At 34.3% G+C, this 13,644-nt stretch overlaps 1 protein-coding gene and 1 long non-coding RNA gene across 6 annotated transcripts in view; one reads left to right on the top strand and one right to left on the bottom strand.

Moving 5' to 3' along the window:
* The window catches only part of LOC105483335 (uncharacterized), a 42,107-nt gene extending 29,404 nt beyond the window's left edge, over positions 1 to 12,703 (top strand). Inside the window, exon 7 of the long non-coding RNA XR_011609826.1 lies at positions 12,602 to 12,703. This is a non-coding gene — a long non-coding RNA (uncharacterized lncRNA). The remainder of the gene's footprint in view (positions 1 to 12,601) is intronic.
* Positions 1 to 13,644, bottom strand: part of LOC105483334 (potassium voltage-gated channel subfamily H member 7) — a 473,655-nt gene that overhangs the window by 226,791 nt on the left and 233,220 nt on the right. The gene's annotated exons all lie outside the window — the stretch shown is intronic.

A 13,644-nucleotide genomic window follows, 5' to 3' on the forward strand; every position in this document is an offset into this window, starting at 1 on the left:
GACAAAGGTTTCACCCACAATCTGCAACCAGCAACAGAGTTATATCAAGGCAAGGAGGCTGATGTGGTTGTAAGTGTTTAATACATCGCCAAGGAAAGGGATGGAGGCCATCAGAATCAGAGAGAAATCCTTCAGTACTGAAGGGTCCAGCCTAGTAAATATCGTCCCCAGATGTGTGTTTGGGGGGGAGGATGGAAAAACAAGGAGCACACTCATTTTATGAGGACTTCCACATGACTCTTTCAACCACAAAACCTGGAGGACTTTGAGAAAATGGACTCTTGGCTATAGGCTATGGGCGGGCTTAGAAATTTAGCAGCATGAACAGTGTCAGGACTTAGGTGATCTGGCTCAAGGAAGCCAAAATAAAAGCTGCAAAAATTGGCCGCAGCTAATGCTTACAATCTCTCCCTCCAGGGACCCTCAGAACCTTTGTTTACTTACTAGAGAATTTAGCACTACTTTATTCATATATCTGGGTTAGCAAAATGATGTTAAAATAAATATATAAAGTTTTTATTTATGACTCCTAACTATACTGGCAAAGATTGGCCTTATTAACTTAGTTTCTGTTGATCTGGCCATGTGTACAAATAGACATGTGTATTTGTTCTTGTTATAAAAATATTGATGTAGCTTTGACATCCACTATTCTACATCCAGAAGTGTATCACAGCACTTTGTAAATGGAATGAATATCTGCAGCCTATTTCTATTTTCTAGGTTCAGATAGATACATTCTATTTTTATTTCAATCATTTAATTTACTGATAATCAATCATCTAAGTTATATTTTAAAGGAACTATATCATTTATATCTCTGTCAAGGGCCAAATAATAAAAATATTTTAGGACTTACAAGCCACACAAAGTCTCTATAACTTCATAATTGTATTTTTGGCAACTCTTTCAAAGTATTAACAACATTGTTAGTTTGAGGGTATATAAAAAACAAGGTTCAGGCCTGTGGGCTGAATATGGCCCGTGGGCCCTGATTTTCTGATATCTGGCACAAGTAGTGGAAGTTATGTTTAAGAATTTGCCTTGCTTCAATTAAATAGCTGCACTTTTCCTCCTCTGTGTAGTGGGGATAATAATATAGGTAGACAGAAGTGACAGGTGTTCTGTATTATAAGAAAGTGATAGCTCTCTTGGAGAGTAGGGATATTAAACATTTCCAAATGCTCACAGTAAGCAGAGTCAATCTTAGTCTAGTCCTTGTCTAATCTTAGCAAAAATGTGACCCAATTTAACATTTGTATGTAGCCACGTTTTTTGTTTTTTTGTTTTTCCCTTCCAGAAAAGGCACCGTATGTAATTCTGAAATGCCATCTTCAATATTGTTCTTTGGTTATTGAAGTTGGAATACTCTGGGCAGCAATACTCTGGGCAACACTCTGGGCAGCAAGAATTGCCACTTCTCATATGTGATAATATGGTTTTTTAATCTTTTTTTTTTTTTCCTGCTTTCAGGCTAAATCTTCAGCCTTTATAACTAATCACAAAAATAATAGGGCCATGTACCTATTTGACATTTTGTATTTTGCAAAATTCACTTCTAAATGAAAATGAAGATGATTTCCTTACCATTTTTGTTTCTACAGCTTGAGTATCCCTAATCCAAAATGCTCAAAAAATTTTGAAACTTTTTGAGCACTGACATGGGACTCAAAGGAAATGTCATTGAAGCATTTTTGGACTCAGATATTTCGCACTTTCATTCAAATGTTGCATATCCTCATTCTGGTGTTATCTTTCCTGTCTTGCAGTTGACTAGCTAATCCTTTCTATAAAGGATGGCATTAGTAGCATCACTTCGTGCAGGGAGTGCTACCTTTCATGACCTTTTGGGACCAGATCTTCGTTCATCTGGGAACAATTTTCTTTGGTTTCACAGCATAGTTTCAAATTAAACCTTCCAAATTAAACTTGAAGTTTTGATGAAGGCCTTCAGAATTTGGGGAAAGTGAGGGCATATCCTTTTAAGTGTCTTTAAAAGAACATTCTAGTTTACCTCACAGACATGCTAGTTTATAACCAGTAAATATTCCTTTGGAACCACTGACTTCACACAATTGCTTTAACTACTTTTAGTCTTTGTCAGTCTCTTTCTCTCTCTCTCATTTCCTACTCTCCCCATCCCCAACCTAAGCAAAGTTTCTTGTGGGAAGGGGCTTTGAGTTGAGGGCAAGGAAAAGAGATTATAGCCAACCCAAATTTACATTTAGAAAAGTTTAAAACAGAAAATACTTCCAAATTAATTTTACCAGGCCAGCATTACTGTAATAACACAGCTAGTTGAGAATGCTAGAGGAAAAGAAAATATAGGCCAATATCGCTGATAAATAAAGATACAACAGTTATAAAAAAACACAGCCCTTCATATCTGTGGGTTCCACATCCATAGATTCAATAAACTGTGTATTATAAATAATTTGAGAAAAAAAGGATGGCTGTGCTGTGTCTATATTGAACATGTACAGACTTTTCTTGTCCTTATTCCCTGAACAATATAATAACAATTTATATAGTATTTACATTGTAATTAATCTAGAGACGATTTAAAGGGTATATATAGGTTATATGCAAATACTACACCATTTTATATAGGAAACTTGAATATCTGTGGACTTTGGTATCCATGAGAGATTCCAGAACCAACCCCCCACAGATACCAAGAGACAATTACACTAGCAAACCATATTCAACAGTATATCAAAAAGATCATTCACCATGATTAAGGGGGATTTATCCCAGGGATGCAAGGATGGTTGAACATATGTAAACCAATAAATGTGTGTATTAGCCCATTCTCACACTGCTACAAAGAAATACCCAAGACTGGCTAATTTCTAAAGGAAAGAGGTTTTATTGACTCATATAATCAATTGACTGGGTAATTTCTAAACGAAAGAGGTTTATTTGATTCATAATGAAGGAAGTTACCTGGTGAGGAGGCCTCAGAAAACTTACAATCATGGCAGAAGGCAAAGGAGAAGCAGGCACCTTTTTCACAGGGTGCCAGAATGGAGTAAGTGCAAGCAGGGGAAATGTCAGATGCTTGTAAAACCATCAGATCTTGTCAGACTCACTCACTATCACAAGAACACCATGGGGTAAACTGCCTCCATAATACAAGTACTTCCACCTGATCCCACCATTGACAAGTGGGGATCATGGGGCTTACAGTTCAGTATGAGATTTCGGGTAGGAACACAGCCAAACCATATAAATATGATTCATCATATTAACAAAATGAAGGACAAAAACCATATGAACATCATAATAAATGCAGAAAAAGCATTGAACAAAATTCAACATCCCTTCATGATAAAATCTGTCAACAAAATAGGTGTGGAAGGAAAGTTTCTCAACACAATGCAGGCCATAATATGACAAGCCTACAGTTGACATCATACTCAGTGGTGAAAAGTTGAAATATTTTCCCCTAAGATCAGGAACAAGGCAAGGATTCACTCACCACTTCTATTCACATAGTGCTGGAAGTCCTAGCCTGAGTAATTAGTCAAGAAAAAGAAATACAAGGCATCCAAACAGAAAAGGTAAAAGTAATATTATCTCTGTTTGCTGATATTTTGATCATATATATAGAAAACCCTAAATACTCCACCAAAAAAATGTTAGAACAGAGAAATAAATTGAGTAAAATCACAGGTTACAAAATCAATAAATCAGTAGCATTTTTATATATTAACAATGAAGTATCTAAAAAATAATTAGGAAAACAGTCACATTTGTAATAGCATAAAAAATAAAATACTAAGTGGTAAGGCTAACTAATCAGATTAAAGATCTGTATACTGAAAACTATAAACATAAATTGATGAAAGAAATTGAAGATGGCAAAATAACTGGAAAGAAATTTTGTGTCCTTTGATTAGAAGAATTAATATTGTTAAAATGTCCATATTATCCCAAGGGATCTACAGATTCAGTGAAACCCCTATCAAAACTCCAATGACTTCCTTCACAGACAGAGAAAAAACACTTTGAAAATTCATGTGTAACTACAAAGACCCAGATAGCCACAGCAAATCTACAGCAAAAGGACAAACTGAAGGCATTGCACTACCTGATTTCAAAACATATTACCAGGTTATAGCAATTAAAGCAGTATGGTACTGGCAAAATAACAGACAAATCAAATAATGGAATAAGACAGAGAGCCCAGAAATAAACTTACGCAGCTATGGTCAACTGATTTTTTTTTTTGACAAAGTTGCCAAGAACACACAAGGGAGAAAGGACAGTCTCTTAAGTAAATGTTGTTGGAAAAATTGGCTCTCTATATGCACAATAATGAAATTGGACCACTATGTCACCTCTTATACAAGAATCAACCCAAAATGAATTAAAGCTTCAAGTGTAAGACCTGAAACTACAAAATTCTAGAAGAAAACATAGGGGAAAAGCTAAATGACTTTGACCTGGTCAATAATCTCTTGCATTAGACCCCAAAAACACAGGCAACCAAAGCAAAAATAGACAAATGAGACTATATCCAGTTACAAAGCTGATGCACAGCAAAGAAAACAATCAATAGAGTGAAGAGACAATCTATGGAATAGGAGAAAATATTTGCAAACTGTACATCTGATAAGGGGTTAATATCCAAAATACACAAGGAATTCACACAACTCAATAGCAAGAAAACAAATAACCCAATTATAACCAGGCAGAGAACCTGAGTAAACATTACTCAAAAGAAGACATACAAGTGGCCAACAGGAATATCAAAACATGCTTAACACTACTATCAGGGAAATACAAAATAAAATCTCAATGATATATCACTTCACATCTTTTGACATGGTTACTTAAAAAGATGTAAAATAAGCATTTGTGAGGATGTGGACAAAAGTCTGAGCCTTGTACACTGTTGATCAGAATGTAAATTAGTACCTCCATTTTGGAAAACAGTATGGAAGTTCATAAGAAAATAATAGAATTACCATGTCATCCAGCAGTCCCATTTCTGGGTGATACATCCAAATGAATTGAAATCAATATGCCATAGAGATATCTGTCCTCCCATGTTCAGGGCATCATTATTTACAACAGCTAAGATAAGGAAGCAACCTAAGTACTCGACAGATCAATTGATTAAAAATGTGGTGTATACACACAACGAAATACTGTTCAGCCTTAAACAGAAACAAAATTCTGTCATCTGTGACAACATGGATGAACTTAAAGAACATTATGCTAAATGAAGTAAGCCAGGCAAGAAAGACAAGTATCACAAGATCTCACTTATATGTGGAATCTAAAAATTCAAACTTATAGGAGTAGAGAGTAGAATGCTGGTTATCAGAGGCTGGGGAGGTATAGAGTTGTGTTAATGGCAGGGTCGGTGGAGAATGTTGGCCAAAGGGTGCAAAGTTTCAGTTAGGAGGAATAAATTCTAGTGATCTATTGCACAGCAAGGTGACTAGAATTAATAAAAATGTTCTGTGTATTTCAAAGTTGCTAAAAGAATGGATTTTAAAAGTTCTCACTGCAAAGAAATGAAAAGTATGTAAGGTGATGAATAAGTTCATTGACCTAATTTTCTCATTCCACGATGTATACATGCATCAGAACATCTCATTGTATCCCATAAATATATTTAAGTATTGTCAAGTATAACTAATAATGAAATTTAAAACATTTTGAAAAAATATTTTTTTCCTACAAATTGAAACATGGAGTACTTTTGAATATGTACTGAATCAAATATGTAAATTATAAAATCTAAGTTTGAGTTCTGTTTGTATACTATTTCCCAGAGACTCTTTCTACCCCTAAATCCCAGTATTCCTGGCCAATCTCATGTAATTTTGCTTTCCCTTTACCTGCATTTACGTTCTTGTTTATTTCCTTTTTTGTCCTACCTTGGAGATAGCTTACAACAGAGATAGAAAAAATTCTCTCATTTTAAAGGAGAAGCTGCTGAAGCCAAAACTTTACACACAAGTTAAGGTGTTCAAAATCTAGGTGGGTTCTGAGGAGACTTTGAATAATTAATTTTCAAAACCTATGAAGTCAATGTGGATGCTACCATCTGGTTTTTCTTTTGTAAGTAAGCTAGGCTCTAGTAACGGGGTGAAATCTTGTAAAAAGTAGATATTTTCAGGAAATTAATAACACAAGTTAGAAAAACCCCTTTAATTATACAAAGACTAATTTGGTAGATAAGTATGATTCACATAATAAATATCTACATTCACAAATAGTCACTAAAAATTAGTTTAGTGTTACATGTGGCAAAAAAATCCCCTCTAGGTATTTAAGAAAAGCAATATTTTAAAATCATAGTAGCATCTATAAAGTAGCATCTAGGATATGTATTTTCTGTGCACTTAAACTAATTTAAAAGACCCAATACTGAGTAATTTGGTCAATCAAAAATGTTACTGCACACTGCAGAGTACTGTGTAGCCATAACTCCCATATTTATAACTATAAAAGCCATTGTTACATTGAATATGCCAAATGAAATTGTTTACTGAGATTAGGTCAAAAGTTCTTTCTAGCATTAAAGTTTCATATATAGTATAAAAGTTTTCACACAAGTTTTTATTGCTTTACACAAGGAAGATTTCATGGGGTATAAGCATTATAAAGGAATGTCATACATTCTTTATGGTGTTCTATATGGACTAATATTAAAGATTTTAGATTTTATGAAAGAGTTTTGAGGGAGATTTTGAGAGAATATTATAATTTCATAATAGTTGAAACAGTAAATTTGTAATTGCTTGCTTTGAAAGGTTATGTGAGGACTGGGCACGGTGGCTCATGCCTGTAATCTTAGCACTTTGGGAGGCCAAGGCGGGTGGATCACTTGAGGTCAGGAGTTCAAGACCAGCCTGGCCAACATGGTGAAACCCCATCTCTACCAAAAATACAAAAATCAGCTGGAAATTGCTTGAACATTGAACCTGGGAGGCAGAGGTTGCAGTGAGCCAAGATTGTGTCACTGCAATCTAGCCTGGGCAACAGAGTGAGACTCTAGCTCAAAAATAAATAAATAAATAAATAAAATAAAAAAGAAAGAGAAAAAGAAAGCTCACATGATCAAACAATTGTCAGAAATTAGCCTTTCTTCAGAGCGGGAATTTAAACTCCACATAAGTATTTCCCCTTACAAGATGACATTATTCTGGGTCTTCCGCACTGTTGGATCGGGGCAAAGCTGTTAACAGCATAACCTTTCCTCTATGAAATAATGTTGTGAAATCAAATTAGAATTTATAGCATTCAAGAACATATGTTTTTATTTGTGACCTAAATTCTCTGATACTATTTAATATATATTATTTTCATTCCTTTTGACAGTGAAAAGCTTTGTATTCCAAATTTCCAAATTGTTTTATTAATGCTTCCTAACTTTTTATATTTCCTACTCTTGTAATTATTTATTATTTCTATCTACATCTGGTCCCTAATTTTTTTTTAGCTTTTTCATTATTTCTAATTTATGTATCTCATAACTTACTTTGGAAATGTTACTTAATGATTAATCTACTTTTTCATTGGTTTAGTAACAAAATTATATACTATGTTTCACAAAAAATACATTACGCATTTTATAAAGTCCAAATTACTCTGCTTTTCTTAATTGGACCATACAGAATTATGCTAACTTTCTAATCAGTGAAGCCATGTCAACCAAAGTACAGCTTACAACTCACTAGGTAACAACCAGCACTGAGCTCAACTCATCCATTTCTAACTTGAATTTGTGCAGTTGGAGGTCTATTTAGTATTTTGCTGCATAGCTGATTGTAGGGAACTCAATTGCATTTGCTTGTAATCATTTTTCAAACAGTTAAGGTCATTTTTAATTCTAGTCCTGTCTTTCAAGGTGCTCACCCATCCTGATGATGTGATGTACTTGCAAACTTAATGACCACTCTCTCTAGCTTGTAATCAATCACATACAGAGATGTTAAATGCACTCAGGACTAATCTCTGCAGAACACCACCTGTTATGAGCTTAGGGGCAAAAGGTGTACATTATGTTATTTTTACCTTCTGGTGATTGCCTTATTCTCCACACTGGGGCTTAGAGGAAGATAAATAGGGAGCTCATTCAATTAAATGAGACCAAGCAGCTCCAGGAAGGTGATCACCGATAGGTCCAGCATCTTCCTTTAGGGCACTTCACAAATTATGGCGCCCCACTTTGACATTCACTCATGAACAAACCAGATAATTTGGGGGTGGACAATTTTGTCTCTGCCACAGTTTTACAGGTCTTGTGATTTTCCAAAGAGCAGCAAGTCCCCCAGTATTTAGGAACATTTTATCTTGTTGGTTTGAAAAGAATTGGTTTCAGTGACAAGCCCTTAAATGCACTATTTTGTGTAGAGTAGAAATGCTAAAGAAGTGAGCCTTTTAAAGTCAACTCTGTATTGAAACAGATCTACATACACATTTTGGTTCAGAAACTTGGACTATGTGGCAAATAAGATGAAAGTTTTACTTCTTGCATGAATTAACATTTCCAATACAGACAAACTCCATTTCAGGGTTACAGAGGCTGTGTCTCTAAGCCAGTTGCAAGTAGTTCTGGGTCCCTGTTTTTTTAACTGTAAAATGGAAATTTGACTAGATCAGGTATGGCAGGTAGTTTTACCTGGAGTACCAGTTTATTGCGAGTGGATGCCTTAAATACTGTATTAGAAATTTTGAGATGCATTCTATGCTTCATGGGAAAGGATATTCCATGGAGTACTGATGTCTCCCACGGGCAGAAAAGAACAGGAGAAAATATGCTATTTATTATCCTTGCACTATATTATTTTTAAAGTTCTTTTTTTGCTCTAAGATTCAATAAGAACTTATCCAAAAAGAAAGGGGAAAAAAAGGTAACTCATATTGTTCCTATCAATACTCTTGAGAGAACAATACCTAGCTGAAGTTTCGTTCACCTAGCTAGTTGGAGAAGAATATGATTGGTTAATGTATGGTTTATGATGCTCCAGTTTATGAAAGTCTGTGGCCTACCAGTGGTTAGTGGTTTACAGATAACAGGGCACATGCTAACAGCTGACTGAGAGCTCCTTCATTTAAGATGAAGCTTTAAATCCACCCATCAAGGTTCTGGGCATTTGGTTCCAAATTCGTTTGCCAATAACCATCTGAATATATTGTATCTGTTCTGACTTCCCAAATTTAAAAAAGTACTTCTTGTTCTTTTTTTTTTTTTTCTTACTTTGGTGTTTTTAACATTTCTCAGATGGAACTTCTAAATCAGGACACAAATAACCTTTAATGATCTTGCCATTATTCAATTTGTAGTTAAATGTCATGTTCCCTAACAAACTATAAAATTAATCTCTTTAACATTTTGCTTGGACTATCAATGGTAAAGTTAATTGTAACTTGTCTTCTTTGAAGGTTAATAATCTACACAATTATCTGTGTACTAAACGATGTACTCAGCCCTAGCTGAACAAAGTTAAGAATTCTGGAATGCTTTATCTTAGAAAGTTACATTAAATATTGTAAACACGTGAGTTCAGATGCTCCCTTTCATATGTTAAACATGGACTGCACTTTATTTTTCCTAATAACCTTTTCATGACATGTACCTTATTAACCTTTATAAAGGATGAACAGTTTGTAGCATTTCCATTCATGTTCTCTGACAAATGAATTAATGTCAATTTTAAGAAGAAAAGTGAAAGTAGTTTAGTTGTGAGTTAAAAAGAAATTATTACAAAATGTTATAGACCAGACATAAAAATTTGAATGCTATGAGTCTCACTGGGAGAGGAACTGGGAGTAGAAATGTCCTTTTGGATATTAGGGTCCTTGCAGAGGAGGGGGGTGGAGTCAGAGTCGGAGAGGACCCACATAGGAGAATCGACTAGGATATTTTGTAATAAAATGCAATTTCATTCTATTTTACTACATACTTTCAGATGGGTGAGGAAAAAGATCCAGTAAGTTTGGTTAGAGGTGAGTTGGCGGCATAGAAAGAAATTTGCAATAGGTGTCTCCTGAGTGAGAGCCAAACCACAGCAGATGAGAGGCAGAAGGTATACAGCTTCAGGGCCTAGATGAACTGGAAGGTTGTTTAACAAGTTCATCCGAGAAAGCCTGAGGTATGGTGGCTGATGGGAAAATCCAAACCATGTTTGAAATTCCACCAAGGTTAGAGATCTGAGGAAGGTGCTAAATATTAAGTTCTCTCCACAGCCTACAAAACCTTAACTAATTTGGCCTCTGCTACTTTTTAAACTTTGTTGTCTTCTCTTTTTCTCACTCACTGAAATTGAGCCACCTCTCTGTTGTTAAATATGCCAAGTCCATTGCTGCCATCACAGGGCCTTTGCACATCTGTTTCCTCTGCCTAGACCTTCACTGGAATCACTGCTTCACTTTATTCAGGTCTCTGCTAGAACCTCCCCAATGATTTTATCTACAATATTCCAATACTAGTTATCCATTTTTTTCTGAAGTTTTTATAACTCTTACGATCATTTCATATTATATTGAATTTTGGTTTTGTATCAATGAATAAACAGAGGCCAGTAAAGGGGAAATAAGCAGTAAAGGTAAAAGCTGAAAATATCAAAAGCCATTCCAGATATTACAAAATGTCATAACACAAAGAGATTGAGTCAGTCTTTTAGAACTAAGACATAAAAATGTGAGGAGGAGGGGGAGGAGCTGGAGGACTTTTTTTTTTGTAGTGTTTCTGCAGAATAACATTGAGTTTAGTTTGGAATCACAGCAGGGACTACACAGGGTTGGACTAGTGCAGCATCATACTAAGGAGATACTTTTAGAACCAAACAGGTGAAGATTATGAGTTGGAGATTGAGTTTTGGCAACAACTCTGTGATTTTTGAGGTATAGGGTCATTAGTTTTCATTTATCCTGAGTTCTAGGACTCAAAAATCAAATAATGTGAAGTATAGATATTCCTGGTCCAACATGTATGCCAGATTATAATTAGACCTTGAGATATATAGATTGTAAGAAGATAAATTATGACCCAATAAAATAGAATATGGTGGTTTTTACAATTTATTTTTAATTTAAAAAATCTATTTTCTGTGAGGGTATTAATGTTGTTCCCTCATTCTCATTTGTTCTTACACTTGCTGAGTTTTGAAAGATTGTTTTTGGTTCCATATAAATACTTTTATTATTTTTAAATATACTTTTATATATTAATTAAAACTTAAATATATTTCTATTATATGGCAAAGTATTTCTGTTGTGTATTTTCAAAATTTTATTGAAAGGTGCAAAAAGTGGTTGTGAAAACACTATTCTTGCTTTCTTCAAGAAAGATAACAGAACAGTTTCTAAATAACAAGTAAAAGCTGGGTATGGCGGCACACACATCTTATCCCAGCTACTCAGGAGGCTGAGATGGGAGGATCACTTGAGCCCAGAAAGAAGCAAACCCAGAGAACTGGACATAAAGAAAAAGAAATAAGAAATAATTAAACTATCAGCTTTCAGAAAATATCCTATCTACTTTAAACTACTTTTTTTTTTCCATTTTGTTTGTGATATTTGCTTGAACACTGTCCTCAGTGTAATCTCCTCCAAGAATGGAAAGATTTAATTCCAAAATTCAAAGGCTAGCTTATTATACCTTAATAAACTTTACTAGTATTACATTTAAAGACATATAAAATATTTGCAGTATGGTTTTCATTTGTTATAGATGGTAGACAAGTACCTAATGATGTTTAAACATACACCTTAAATCTCAATCTGTAAAGTACTGCAACTTAAATTACTAAGGAAACACGATGTTTTAATTGCTCTTTGATTGACATAAAAATATGTTACTAGCAAACACATTCAAAAAGAGAGTTTACTAACTTAACTAGAGAAAGTTCTGTTTTATACTAGGGATTCCATGTGAAATTAAATTGTTTTAGGAAAAAACTACACATTATCCCTAATTATGGCTGTTGGCTTCATTATTTCTTTAAAGAATACAATATGTTGCTTACACATGATCAAGTTGCTTCTGTGATGAAAAAGAAGGTAGTAAGAAGCAGATATGAATACTCTAGAAATTCTACTCTTTGTGCTTTTATTACTTAGCTAAATGTTCAATATGGTTCAATAATGGACTGTTGATTAGTTCTAAAATTAAGAAAAATTTAATAATTTTCCCTTTGGAAAACTGGCATAGATTTATAGACTACTGCCATTCTACTTAGCTATTCCCACCCAATCCCATGGTTTCAATGACCTCTTAGGTGTTAAGGATTCCCAGATCAATTTCTTAAGCTCTGATTTCATTCTTAAGCTACTGTCTACGTATCAGATTTCTCATTCCACGCATACTTTATAGGCAATATACCCCAACTGAGCTCTTCGTTTTCCCTTCTAAATCTCGTCCTCTTTCTGTATTTCCTATCTTGGTGCAAGTGTCCTTAGATACCTAGTGATTAGCAGAAACAGAGGAGCTAATCTAGAGGTCTTCCTCTTCCTCAGTGTTGTCTTACTTCAACTCTATTTAGCCTTTTGATTTTAAGTTTTCTAAATTTGTCATATCTATCCCCTGCTCCCTTTTTTCATGCTAAGGCATTAGCTGACATTTTTCTTGCCATAGAAAAGAGGAAAAGAACGCTCCTATTGACCTGCAAAGCAAGAAAAGTCCATGTTCCAAGAAGAAAGAAATATTAAAAACTGGATTTTTTAGTATACTAAAGTGAGTACTGTTAAATAGCTAAAAATATTTGTATTTCATGTATTTGTATTCAAAACTACTAGTACATTAGGGAAAATAACTTCAAATGGTTATTAATTATTTCATAAATGAGTGCTAAAAATCTCAATGAGATTATAAATTATTGAGGTGATAGACAATCATTTTTCTCCTAGTGGAAAATAGAAAAATATCTATTCTTACATTAAATTCTTCTTTAAGAGAGTTTGAAAGTGTGCAGACATGCCAATCTTTCCACATCCTGTGTAGTGGAAATGAATGAAGTTCAACACAGGTTTTCCACATACCTAAATTACTACTAGATTTCTTGGGCTGAGCATGGAAAGAAAGCTAAAACAGCATTAATTATTGTCACAGACTACATGCTAGGCTAGAGTTCACCTTTAGAGAGGAAGATTAATTTTGCTTTCCAATTTAGTTTCCTCTGTAGCTTTGACAAGATAAATCATTTCAGAGAAGATTTGTTAAATCTGATTAGAATTCTTGTTTTAGCAGCTATCAGACTTTTATAATGGTCCAGTGGCCAGCAATAAACAGACACCTAGAGAATCACAACTAAAACTTTTGGGAAAGGAATACTGAATGCATTTTTAGTTTTCAAATTGCTAGGAAAAAGTAAAACCTCCACACTTTTGAAAGACTTTTCTTGTTTTGATTTCTAGATGCCTGGAAGGTGATAGATGTGAGCACTAAAATTCTGCTTCAGTGTGAATTCCACAACTATCATTTCGCTGATGGAAAATACTCTAAATATAAGAAGATATTCCAGTTGCTTAAAGTTTCATTTTTCAGTGTTGACCCTTTCCCCTTGAAACTTGCACCATCTCTATTATTGAGCTTGATAATTTGCTTTTCTTAGCATTGAAATAGACCCATGACAAAGTCAGAAAGAAATTTTCCACAACTTTTACAAGTTAAAAAATCTG

This window comes from Macaca nemestrina, chromosome 11 (genome assembly GCF_043159975.1).
Source record: "Macaca nemestrina isolate mMacNem1 chromosome 11, mMacNem.hap1, whole genome shotgun sequence".
NCBI classification, from domain to species: Eukaryota; Metazoa; Chordata; class Mammalia; order Primates; family Cercopithecidae; genus Macaca; species Macaca nemestrina.